Raw genomic sequence first — 13,802 nt, 5'->3', positions numbered from 1 at the left:
AATGACATTTACTGCTTACAGTTTCTGAGGCTGGGAAGTCCAATGTCCATTTGGTGGTGGTGACAGTGACCCAGGGGTCTTACATTGCAAAATGGTGGAAGTAGAGAGAGAGAGAAAGACAGACTCTCCTCTTCTTTTAAAGCCCTCAGAACCATTCCCATGACCACCATTTGTAATCCGTTCACTACTGCATGGTTCTACAATCCAATCACCTCTTCAAGGCTCCACCTTTCAATTACCATAATAGGATTTCCCACCCTCTTCACGTCACAGTTTCTAATATATAAAAATTTCTAATTCATAAAACTTGGGGGACACAAGTTTCTAATACATAAAACTTGGGGGACACAATTTAAGCTTCAGGATGTTTTGGGTGACACAATTCAATCCACTACAAGCTTTATTAAACTCAGTGAGAATTAGAGGATTTAGGTGGTCCCTGTTTCATAATGCAGTGCAGTCTTGGTTCACATCATCTACTCTTAAGGCAGAAAACAATTCAGACGTGTGATAGTGTTTACTGAAAAGTTGCCCCGAGCTTTATGCCCGTTTCCACCAAAGGCAGATACTGGGAAGTGCTGATTAAATGTGTATGGTTGGATTCAGTTGCTCAAACAAGTGTGTTAATACTTGAAGCCATAGAAATGAACAGACATTATAACTACACAGGGCCAAATGAATGAGGTGGCTAATTGTGAAATGAGGAAAAATAAGGTCAACCTCTGTCATGGACAATCTAGTTTGATTAAAAGTGAACTTTCCATCTCTGTGACCTTGGGAAAAACATTAACCTATCTGAGCCTCAGTTTTTACTGGTGGACATTCCTTTGATATCTGTAAAACTAAGGTAATGTCTCCTTCAAAGGGTGGTTGTGAGGTTAACGTGAGCTGTACACGGAAAGTGCTTCACGCAATGCCTGGTGCATGGTAGGTGCTTAACTGGCCCATATCCTTTGGCTCAGCTAGTCCTTGACGTCTTTCCTTACCTTGAAAAAGCAGGAAGAGTGAAGATTTCTTAGGTTAAGTAACCTGAATTAATTTGCATTTGTGTGTTTCTCATCTGTAATTGAATTTTCCCCCGTGGTAATCAGGGTAGAATCCTGTTTTCCTCCACCCTCAGTGAATGCTTATCAGCAATGATGGGGGAGAAGGTAATATGATGCCTGCAGAGAGAGAACTAATTTTAGCTATTCTTCCAACAAGTCTTTCACACACACACAAGCTAAATTACAAACAAACAGGAAAATGAAGTAATTTGACTTCTTTCTCCCATATTTTCTGTTGGTAGAGTTCCTAACAAGCAGGTTTCTTGTTTCTTCATTGTTTTTCATGCAGAAAGAGAGCTGGCTCAGAGAGATTGTAATCATTCCCCACAATAATTGTGAGCTGTTTGTCCTTAAGAAAAAAGTTTTTTTCTTCTCCTCTTAATAGAAGTTGATGGTTGAAAGAATTATCATACCCTTCATGTAGTCTTTCTAAATATTCTGTAATTTGACACAAGCCTTTAGTTTAGTTCATCAGTTGAGCTTCAACTGCATGTGAGACATTGAGTTGACACTGGACACTCAGAGACACCAGCCATGGGACCCAGATCTCCACTCTGGTGACCCTTGTGGAAGAGGGTAGGTGGGAAGAGGGTGGTGGTGCCAGCTGAGATGGTCAGCATGGGATGGGAGGGACCTCCAGGCCGAGGTTCTCTACCACTGCTTCAGGCCCTCAGTCCATAGTCCATCAAATCATCTTCCTTCAGGTCAGGATGTGGGTCTGCTCATCCTAATGCCCAAAGTTCCTGCCCACAGAGCCTTTTTGTGCTAAGTGTTTGTCCATTGAGAGATCAAGCGAAAAAGGTAGTAAGGAAGCTAGGTGGCTTTCTCTTTTACACTCTTAAAAATGAGAATATTCCCACTAAACTTTATGGTCTATGCAATTATCGGACAGTTTTCACCCTCATCTTGTGAGAGGTAGTTCAGTACAGTGGTTAAAAGCCTGGGCTCTGGAGTTAGACTGCCTGGGCTTGTATCCCAGCTTTACAGCTTACTAGCTGTGTGACCTTGGACAAGTTGTTTAACTTCTCTTTGCACCATTTTCCATATCTATGATCTGGGGTTATTAATATTATCTGCCTCATTGGTTGTTAAAAGACTTAATGTAAGCATTGTTCAAGCTCATCAAGTGCAGACAGCATGTCTGAAACTCAGAACATTGAAACTCAGAATCCAGGATAGTACCTGGCACATTGGAGGAGCTGAATGAACCAGTCAGTCAATGAACAAATCTCAATGTGCACACTGGTATAACAGTCAGTGATTGACAAAGCACCCTGCTATCGTTAGCTCATTTGACCCTCAGAACATCTCAGGAGACAAATCAGGGAGCTGGGCAGGAAAGGTATCATCATCTCCGTTTCACAAATTAGGAAATTAGGGCACCTCAAGGTGGAATGGAAAGCACTAGAAAGCACGGCTGTAAATGACAGACCTGGTTAATGCTGCTGATTCCGTTTACTCCAGCCCTCTTCTCTTCCCACTATCTCCATCTTATACATGTTTCATGGAACTCAAAGGATACCCACCAGCAAAAATGAACACACAAAGCTTATTTAGCTTTCTGAAGAAATGAATTTCTTACGGTAAATAAGAACTTCAAGTTACAACTTAAAGTTTGGAAAGTTTCTATCTTTTGGAGGGGGGAGCAGTGAATACTTTATGAGAATGAGGAAGTTCTTTCTAAGTATGAAGGTAGCAGAGAAACATGAAGGAAAATATTGATAGATTTTATTACATAACCATTTAAAATACTTACATATACAAAGTCATGAAGAAATTAAAAGGAAAATAGACTAAGAAAATTTGCAACAAACATGCCAACAGGTTAAAATTTACAATATGTAAACAGCTCGTGGAATTTAATAGAAAGAACATTATGACCCTGGTTTCAAAAAAGTAGGCAAAGGGTATAACAGTTTTCAAATGAGAAAAAGCACATAGATGGTGAAATAAAAAATTTTCGCTTTACTTGAATAAAAGAAGTAAGCCTTTTTAAAATGATATACCAGTTTGTATATCAAAAATACTAAGATTTTATAGATAAGTCTGGTGGAGTGGGATAAAATGGTTACCCACATAACAAATTATCTACAAAATAATTGCCGTAACACTATTTATGAATAAATAAATAAATGAAGCCTTTGACCAGTGAATTTCATTTCTGGCAATCTGTCATAAAGAAATCATCAGAAATTATGCCCAACGATGTTTTTCGCAGTGTGCATTTGAAAGTGAAACACTAGAAATAGCGTATGTGTCCACTAATAAGGGAGTGGTAAATAAATACATCGTGGTGGGTGTGAAGCAGCACAGACCAGCAGCTAAAAGGTGTGGATTCTAGAGTTTCACCACCTGGGTTCAAATTGTTGCTCTGCCATGTACTAGCCCTGTAACCTTGGAAACCTCTCCAAGCCCTCCTTTCCTCATCTATGCAAGGGGGATCATAGGAGTATCTACCACTTAGGGTTGTTATGTGGGTTAAATGGATCGATGTAGGTCTACAATTCCAAAATCCTCAAAGCTCTAAAAACCTAAAAGTTTTTTATAACTTAATTAGCAGCAAATGTGATTGAACTAACATAAATCTATTTTATTCCATTTAAAACTAGATTCAGCAGCTATAATCAATCTTAATCCTTTTCCATAGTTTTACTTTCCTTATGGAATCTCCAAAGTTCTCTTTATAAATTAATAACTCTATTGCACATTTTTAAAGATTACTTTTAATGCCAAAGCTAAGTGGAGAGCAGGTGTACCTGTTTTGAATTCATCTCTTGGCCAAGAAACTTTCCCAAATCCTCCAGCTTTCTAACATTAAGGTGGGGGGTATTATTAACATGTAGATTTCCAAGCTCCACCCCTGGAAATTCCTATTAAGTAGTTCTGGGGTGGGGCCAAATGTGTACAGTTCCTCCAGGCGCCCAGGTGATAATGGTGATGCTGATCCACAGACCACTGTCTAGGTAGCCCTGCTCTAATCCACCCCTTCTGTAATTTTTATCGCCCCTTACACTGTACCTTTTTTTATTTGAACCCTTTCATTTCTGGAAATCTTCACTTTGTTTTTTATATTATCATCCTCCTAACCTCACTTTTCTATGTTGTGCTTTTATTTCTAGGAGTAGTAATTTAATTATCTATCACTTTTTTAGCACTTATCATGTGCCAGTAACTATGTTAGTACTTTATTCATATTCTTTTTTTTTTTTTTTATCCTTTCAACAACCCTGAAAGCAGGGTATTGTCCTCATTAGGAGATGGAAGACAGGTCCTAGGCCTCCCATTTTGTAAGTGGTGGAAACAAGCCTGCTTGGCCCCAAAGCCCAAGCTCATTCCATTTAACTGCCCTGCCCTTTCACATGGTGGTACACACCACCAGGTCTCCAGTCTATATGCCTTCTCATTCCTGCCTCCACTGCTTAGTTCCTGCTGAGTCCCTAATCTGGAACCTCCTCTCTCCTTACCACCTATCCAGATACCAATCCAGGCCTTCTACACCAGGAAGCTTTTCCAGTTATACCTGCCCACAGCCCACACCCAACTGCATCTGTTGTTCCTAGTTGGCCCTTTCTCCTATATGGGTTTTTCTTTATTTTTTATTAGCATATTCATTGTTACAAATCATACTTATTCTTTATGCCTCTTATCCAATCTCTACATCTCCCCTTCCCCCCCTCTGCCAATAATCATAGATTTGTTCTCTCCATCTGATAGATTAACTGTTCCTCTGTTGGTTTGTTGCCAAGATGATCTGTCCAGTACTGAGACAGGTGAGGTCAAGCCCTCCCCTATTATCATAAAGGAGATGCTGCTTCTATTACTCTGGGGTTTGCTTTGTGGAGAGAGAGGACCTCTTCTTCTTTTTTTTTTTTTTTTGTTGTCTCTGCTGCACCCCTCCTTGTGTAAATGCAGTTGAGAGTCTGGCGTGCCATCTGCACAGTGGCTGTGACTGCTGCTGCTATAGAGACTAGCTGCTTTTGTGGCAGCCGTGGCAATTGCAAGGGCTATGGTAGGCTACCTGCATGGAGATGGTGTTTTTGGTGTGCTCTTTACCTGGGTGTGACTGGGTTTGGCTTCTTCCACCCCATGCCTCAGGACCCTGGTGGGGCCCCAGGGCAGTGGTGGCAGCTTGCCTAGTTGTGGCTGGGTTCAGCTTCCCCCTGCCCCATGCCTCCTTCTATGATGTTGTTGTGGAGCAGTTGGGGAGGAGGAGGAGAGGAAAATGGGGGAAGGAAATAGGGTGGGAAGAGGAGGAAGGAGAGGGGGCATAATCAAGGCCACGGCATCCCCATCATTCTGGCAGGAGAGACCAGGTGGCTTCCATTGGCAGCTTGGTCATTGCTGTGCTGGATGTAGATGTCAGGGAGGGTGGGGCTAAAGCCCTCAGCCACTCCCCACCCGAGCTCAGGTGCCCTGGGTACTTGCTGTGGCAACTCGGTGGTTGTTGCTGGGCTGGTTACAGATGTCGGGGGGTGTGGTCGAGGCCCTCGGCCCGCCCCACTCCCTGGCTTGGGAGCCTAGTGGTCTTCCGGTCTTTCTAGGTTTCATAGGTGTTCTTTGGTGGTGTTAGAGCTTTACTAGTTAATATCAAACCTTGTCTCTGATCTGTGGGTGTTTTGTTTTTTCTTTCAGTTCTGTGTTGGATTATTTGCTGTTCCCACCACTTAAACTTTGCACTGGAACTAATTTGTTGTCCTTTGCTTACTTCTAAAATGGGGAAACTTCCTGTGGGGACCAGCACTTGAGCCCTGTGGTTGACCTAAATTGCTGCTTTTCTGTTGATTCTCTGGGGAAGGCTTTTTGTGCAGCTCAGGTTTTAATCATTGATCTCATATTCACTTCTGGGTCTTCTGAGGTCTGGTAAACCTGGGTTGTGTGGAAACTCTGGTCTGGGCCTGAGTCTTTTCAATAAACTTCATTCCTGCAAATCTATATTCCTGACCAGTCTCCACTCAGTGGTCCTGCACTGAATGGAGGGCAGATGAGCTGTCCATTCTGTACCCCAGTGTTCCCCCGGTGGGCCTGTCTCCCCCACCACCTGCACTCCAAACATTTCTCATGGGATATACCATGTGCTGATCACTTGCAATGACTCACCAGCCTCTGAGTAGCTCCTTTTTTCTGTTGTCTGTGGCCCCTCACTCCTATGTGGGTCCATGGGAACCCTGTTAGTGGTCTTACTGGCCTGGGGGCCACCAAGGCCCTCTTCTCCCCTGCCACCTCCAAGCAACCTCATATGAAGGGCACAGCAGTGGCTTTTGCCAGCTCTTGCTCTCTGTGCTCACCAGCTCCAGACTTGAAGCAGCCAGGGCTCAAAATGATGGAAGTGATCCTTTCTTTCTCTCATCGTGGCTTCTCCTGCCTTCGTGAACTCTGTGGGTCTCTCCTCCTCTTCCCCTGAGCTCTAGTGGCCCCAGTTTGGCAGTCTTTGCTTTACAATAGTTGTAAATTGGTTGACTGTGGGAGAGAGTGATGATGGGAACCGTCTATTCTGTCATCTTGACCAGAAGCCTATGCATTTGGTTTTATATACCAAGGGATTTTGTCTTTCTGATTGGATTTGGAACTCCTTGAAGGCAGGGCACATTTCATGCATTGCTAGGTCCCTCTTGGAACAGCCGTGGTGGGAAATGATTGCTTCCTTCATCCCCCACTTCCTACTCTTTGCCCTTCTGTCCTCTCACCCCCATCACTTGTTCCTTCCAACCTTGGTGAAATCAAGCCACACCAAAAAGAAGGCAAAAAATAGGCCAGGTTTAACCCTTCTTAATCCCATCTCCTAGATTCCAGCTGTGCATGGTTTGTTAGTGTTTGCCTTGCTGTTCCACACTGTCATGAGAAGGAACTTTTCTGAGGCCCTGCACTTGGCAGAGAGGAACCAGCAATGTCCTGTAACCCTTGGTTCCTCTTGAGGGTTTCCAGAACCCCCTTATCTCCTTCTGTGTTTGCTCAAATTTCATTTCAGTTATTGTGCTTTCCAGTTTCACTCTACATACTTGTCATCAGCCAGCTGTATGCCAAGAGTTCTTGCCTGCCCATTCCAGCTCGTACTCTGTGGAGCTACGTGTCCCCTAATGAGATCTACATTTATTTGGTCTGTGCACTTTATTTTCTCCACTCCCCTCCCCTGCTCCTCTTTCTCCATCTTTCCTCCTCCTCTCTCATTCTTCCCTGCATGCCTTTCTTCTTCTCCCTTCTGAAGTCATTATTCCTATTATTGCTTGGGTGGTGTTATCAACCCGTGATGGCATCCAACTTACAAATCACAGGGCTTGTAATCTTCCTTTTGTAATTTTCCCAAAAGTTCTCGTTTTTTCCTTGTAACAGGTCTGCAGAGCCGGGCCTCGTAGCAAAAGGGTAAGATTTCCTGTGGTGCTTTCATTTTCTCCTGGTGCATTTCCTATGAAGGTGCTAGTTGTGTCTGTGTTACAACCTCATGTATATGCTGCTACAATGACACCACAACTATTACATAATTTTAGATTCAATTAGTTTGCTTTTTAGAAAGCTTTTTTCTGACCCATATTTACGAACTAGCTTTGTGGTGGTCTTGATGCTTTCCTTTGGTGCATCCAGTGATCTGAATTCCTTCTCTTTGGTGACTAATTCCATGTGCTATTCTTGGTAGCTTTCATAGTGGAACCCTAGGGGAAAAAAATTATTCTAAGGAGTACCATTTACTTTTTATTTCACATTTACAGTGTGTCAGGCATTGTGCTAAGCACTTTGATGCATCGTTTAGTTTAATTCTGTCAAAAACTTTAGGTAAGTATTATGCCAATACACATGGGGAGAATGAGGTTGAGTAAGTTTAAGTGACTTGTCTGAGGTCTTACGGCCATTAAGCGGAACAGCCTAGATTCAAATTCAGTTCATATAATTCCAAAGATCGTAGTCAAAATTTAGTTTCTGGAATCTTTTTCTCTTCTTCAAAAAATGTAATAAGTTTTCAAATAGCTCTCTCATACTCTGCCGTGAGAGTATAATGAATACACCCTTTCCAGAGGGCAATTTGGCAATACATGTAAAAAGCTTTAAAAATGTTTTTATCCTTTAATTTAATAAGTCCCATGGCTGAATTTATGCTGAGGAAATAATTATTAATATGTGCAAAGATTTTACCCAAGAAAGGTCAGGGCAGCAATATTCATAATATGAAAAATTTGAAACATATTCCATATCCACAGAAGGAAATTGGTTAAAGTATAATACATACAGTCAATGAAATACCAAGTAGTCATTATAAATGAAGTGGAAAAAGAATATTCAGTGACCTAAAAATATGTTTATGGTATAATAAGTAACATGCCATAGGATTTCAGATTAAATCCCTTTTAGTAAAAATAGATACTACAAAATAGATTCAAAGAAAAATAATATATCACTAGAGACATAGATATGTAGTATATATTTAAAATGTGAAGAGTTGTGAGATTAAGAGGTTAGAATTAAGATTAATTTTTATATTCTTCTTTTATCTTTTTACTACATAATAATTGCTTTTTAATTAACACTTAAACTTTTGGATATTGGTTATTTTTTAAATTGGAAAAATGTCTGCATGTCGTTTTTTTCCCCAGCTTTACTGAGGTATAATTGACAAATAAAATTGTATAAGTTTAAGGTGTACAACGTGATGATTTTATATACCTAAATATTATAAAATGATTACCACAATCAAGTTAATTAACATAGCTATCACCTCACCTAGTTACCTTTTGTGCGTATGTGTGGTGAGAACATTTAAGATCTACTCTCTTAGCAAATTTCAAGTATACAGTACAATAATATTGTTAACTATTGTCACTATACTGTGCATTAGATCCCCAGCACTTATTCATCTTATAATCAAAAGTTTGTACTCTTTGACTGACACCTCCCCATTTACATGTACTCTTTGGAACTCCACCTCGGTCATTTCCTCCACTGGTGTCTTTCTGCTAACGACTCCTCCAGTTCTTTTTGCCCACCTGCCTGCTGGGCTGAGCTTGGAAGCTAATCATTTGTGCTGGAAATATTTGCACCACACTGAGCTCTTATTTGGCACTGTGTACCCTTGTGTGGCTCAGGAGGGAAATTCATAGCTTGTTTGCTCAAAATCTTCTTCTTGATCTAAACTAACTAAATGCCCTCTCCAGCACCCTCCACTACCTGGTTTTGTGAACCCCGGCAGCTCTTATTTTTACCTCTGGAGTTGTAGTTACCTTTTTTTACCCTCGCCCACAATGGGAAGGAAATGCCACACTTTTTTTAAATTACAAGATCTTTGATCATTGTTCATGTTTACGTGTGCTGTCGTTTTATATTTATAACTCCCCCCCAAACAAGCCTTTCTACAGACGCTGAGTTCTATCTCTTCAGTTTCCTTTATAACTTTTTCTTTTTTGCGATACAGGTTTTCATCAGTTTTTTTCACTTTGACCCAGTGTGCTTTGCTTTCCTGACCAGGTCACCTCCCAGCTGCCTTGTGCTGTCAGCTCACATCGATCCCCTGTACTCATCTCATCACCTCCCCTCCTTTCAGGCTTCAAAATATCTTTGAAAAGTGCTTCATTCTTTCTTAGTTTTTCTTTCTGCTCCCATCACTTTGATCATCACCGACTCCCTTCCAGTCCCCGTTTCTGTTTCTAGAGAGACCGCCTACCAGTCTCTGGTCTATTTATATTCTTGATTGGCTGCTGCAACTGGTCATCTTAGTGTAATCATTTAAGCCTTTGATTTGGGCCTTCCCTGAAGCGTTTTCTCAGATCTTTTTAAAATAAGTCTCATCACTCTGACTCCTCTGTGGAGCTCTCTAAAAGCCTTTTTCTTTAGGGCGTAATCCATTACAGAAGGAGCAGTTTAACCTCAGAAGACAAAGTACTGAAACAAAACATCGACTGGCATTCCTTCTATAAAAAATAAAATATTGGTTTAGAAAAAGCAGGTTATCTTTATAAAGAGCAAATTATCCCTGACCAACCAAAAAAAGAGTTTGTGACACAGCATTCCCACCTCTCAGAAAGAAGCCTAAGGAGATAATAGGACAAATGTGGAAGAAGGATTTGCAAATAGGTTAAATGAAATGTTATTTGCAGTAATAAAAAAAAGTAATAAAGATCTTAAATGCCTAGCAGTAGATGATTGGCTGTGTCAATTTTGACTCATATCTACTGTGAATCACTATGAAGTCACTAAATATGATCATTATGTATTTATAATAAATGCATACTGTAGAATTTTTTTTTTTAAAAAAAACAGATTTCAGACCAGAATGTACAGTATAATCTCATTTCTGCAAAATTATATATGTATGTGTATATATAGTCACCAAAATAAGGTCTTTTGGTGGTGGACTTTCTGGGTGATTTTTAATTTACCATTTCTTTTTATTTCTTCTTTCTACTTTCCTATATTGCTTTACTTTACAGTTAGCAAGTCTTGTTTTATTTAACCAAAATATCCGAATTTCTTTTCTTAGTAAATTACATAACTAACTTCTATTTTTGATTGTTCATCCTAACATTTTACTGTGAAAATGCTCATTACTTGGCTTTTTATTATGAAACATGTCATTTATACTAGAGATAATATATAAGTATGGATTAAAGAACAACAATAAATTAGATACCTGTGTACACATAATCCAGCTTAAGAAAATTAATTCTTTGGAACTCCTGTGTGCCCCTAATCAAGTCTTTCCAACTTCTTCCTTCAAGGAGGGAACCAATCCCGAATTTGTATTTCACATCATTCCCTACTTTACAGTTTTATGTGATATATATGTTCAGTTCATTATGCTACAACTTGTGTTACTATAATGCATGGTAGGTGATGTGCAATCAGTAAATAAAGGAATTGTGTCACTATATATAGAAGCCACATTGTTTGTACAAGATTTTTCCCAGCACATATATATTCTGTACCACCAAGGAACCACAGGTGACTGTAGACCACACGAACACAGCCCAATGCAGCAAGCTGTGAATTTCTGTATATGAAGCTCATCCATACAAATCCCTTTTCTTGGCTCACTTTGGCCTTGTACTCCGTCTTGGAAGTGCTTATTACACATTCTTCCTTATTGGGGGGTATTTTGTCCTGAGGCAGCTTCGAGAATACTTCCTTAAACCTTCTCCTAAGAAGTTATCTTCCTCTTTTCTATAAGATAAATTCTTATACTTATTAAGAGTGTAATGTGTCTTGTAATTATCCTAGTGTTTTTATTAGGATTTTTATTGGTTTTATTAATATTCTGGTTACAAAGTTAGGTAGGATTTTTTTCCTGCTTTTTTTTTTTTTCATTAAAAATAGTCCATAATCTCCATTACTTTTAATGCATGGTATTGCAGAATGTAAGGGTTTTTTTTAAATACATCTATTATATTACACCAGAAAACACTTGTATCCCTAAACAATATTGTTTAATGTTGCATTGTTTTGAGCGTTGTACAGATGGAATCATGCTCTTTACATTCTTCTCAATGTGCATTGTTTAAAAAAAATTTTTGTGAGAGCAATCCATGTTAATGACTATAGCTGCGGTTCATCCATTTCACTGCTATATAGGATTTCACTGTATGAGTGTATCAAAATTTATGTCTTCTATCAGTGGAGCAATTAGTATTTGCAGTTTCCTGTTGTTATGAACTTTTTGTGCACATGTGCAGGAGTCTCTAGGGAATTACAGCTAGGAGCAAAAGTGTGGGGCTTAACATATGCACATCTTCATGTTTATTAGATAAGGCAAAATGGATTTCTGAAGTAATTTTACCAAGTTAAACTTCCTCTATTAGTGCAGGAGAGTGCTCCTTTAAGCACATCCTTACCAACAGTTGTATCACAGCCACATTATTGTGGTTTTAACTTGATTGCCAACAACGATGTGCTTCTTTTCTTTGTCTATTCATATATTTTTTTTTCTTTATGAAATGTCTGTCGATGTCTTTTGCCTATTGTGTTTCCGGGGAGGTTTCTGTTTTTCTTTCGATAGGAATGCTGTGTCTTCTGGGTACTAATCTTTTTCAGTTCCATTGCTGCAACTGTCCCCTTCCAGTTTGTGGTCCATCTTTTTACTTTATAGTATCTTTTTATGAACAGTAGTTCTTAATTTAATGTAATTGAACTTATCATTTTTCCTTATGTTTCTTGTGGCTTCTTAAATTTGTTTAAGAAATCATTCCATACCTGAGGTTAAAAAGACATTCTCCTATATTTTCTCCTAAATTTTTAAAAAATTTTGCCCATCACATTTAAATCTTCGAGCCATTTGCAATAGATTTTTGCGTATGACATGAGTACAGGTCCAAGCTCATTTTTTTCACATGGACAATCAATTGTCCTAACACTGTTATTGAATCACCTGCCCTTTCTCGCACCAATACACAGCACCATCTGTCAGTTATCAAGGTTCCTTGTATGTGCGAGGCTGTTTCTGGACCCTCTGTTTTGTACTGTTTGTCTCCCTGCCATTATCATCTGTCTCAATTATTCCAGCAGAATTTTACGTTTTGGCAGCAGATGGAATGAGTCTCCCTTCCATGTTCTTTTTCTTCAGGAGTACCTACTGTTCTTAGCCCTTTGCTTGTCCATATAACTTTTAAGAATCAACTAGTCAAGTGTTGTGCATGCAACACACACACACAACACACTGCTGAGATTTTTAAATTGGAATTGCAGTGAATCTATAGACAAATTTGGGGAGAACTGACATCCTGACAGTATTGAATCCATTTATTTAGGTTTCCTTTAATGTCTTTCAACAATGCTTGAACTTTTCTCCATAAAGTTCTTGCACATCTTTGGTCTATTTTATTCTTGAGAAGCTTAATTTTATTGCTATTATAAGTAGTATCTATTTACAGAGTATATATTTCTGTTATTGATGATTAATGGAAATGCAAATGACTTTTATATACTATATATCTGGCAACTTTGCTAAATTTTTTTATTCAATTCTAATTATTTGAGTGTAGATTTTAGATTATCATGATATCTGTAATTAATAATCATTTTATTTTTCTTTTCTAAACCTTACACATTTGATATCTTTTTGTTATGTTACTAAGCTGGCTAAATGTCTGGGAAAATGTTAAAGAGAAGTGACAATGGGGCATTCTTGTCTTGTTCCTGATTTTAAAGGGAAGGTTTTTAACAATTCATCAGTGTGTTTGGCATAGATTTTTTTTTTTTTAAGTTTTGTTTTTGTTTTTTGGCAGCTGGCTGGTACAGGGATCAAACCTTTGGACCTTGGTGTTATCAGCACCAAGCTCTAACCAACTGAGCTAACCAGCCAGCCCTGGCATAGATTTTTCTAATAGTCACCCTTTATTACATTAATGATGTTCTCTTATGCTCCTAGCTTGCTAAGGTCTCCCCATGAGTGGATGTTGAATTTTATCAAATGCTCTTCTCCACCTTGGCAACAGGAATCTAAGACTGCTGAGTTGGCCCCTGGAGTCCTAGACCGTGTGGAATGCATGTTCTGCCTCTTTCCCTCCAGCAATGAATTGTCATGTATTGTGGAGCACACTTTTCTTATATTTGATTGGGAAGAGCGAGCTTCAAGTTTAGCCTTGGAGAAAGAGGAAAGATTGTATGCCTCCGATCTAGGGTACCTAGACTAACATAGTAGAGGAAAAGGATCCTCCATGTGGTTTACCCTCAGTCACTAGAGTTTGACATTAGGGTTTGGAGCCCCAGCTAATATTCTCAGTTCATGCATTTTCCTCTGAAACCTCAAGGGCAGGATTTGGGTAGTTCTGAGTTCCCAGCTGA

General features: G+C 39.4%; 1 non-coding gene across 1 annotated transcript; it reads right to left on the bottom strand.

The window, feature by feature from the left end:
• Positions 1–13,244: 13,244 nt before the first annotated feature.
• On the bottom strand, positions 13,245–13,319 carry TRNAI-GAU (transfer RNA isoleucine (anticodon GAU)). The gene has a single exon. It is a non-coding gene; the product is annotated as a tRNA-Ile (tRNA).
• Positions 13,320–13,802: the final 483 nt, after the last annotated feature.

The sequence above is a fragment of the Cynocephalus volans genome, chromosome 1 (assembly GCF_027409185.1).
Source record: "Cynocephalus volans isolate mCynVol1 chromosome 1, mCynVol1.pri, whole genome shotgun sequence".
Classification (NCBI taxonomy): Eukaryota; Metazoa; Chordata; class Mammalia; order Dermoptera; family Cynocephalidae; genus Cynocephalus; species Cynocephalus volans.
The sequence above is the reverse complement of the archived record's forward strand: the minus strand, read 5'-3'. Positions and strand labels throughout refer to the sequence as shown.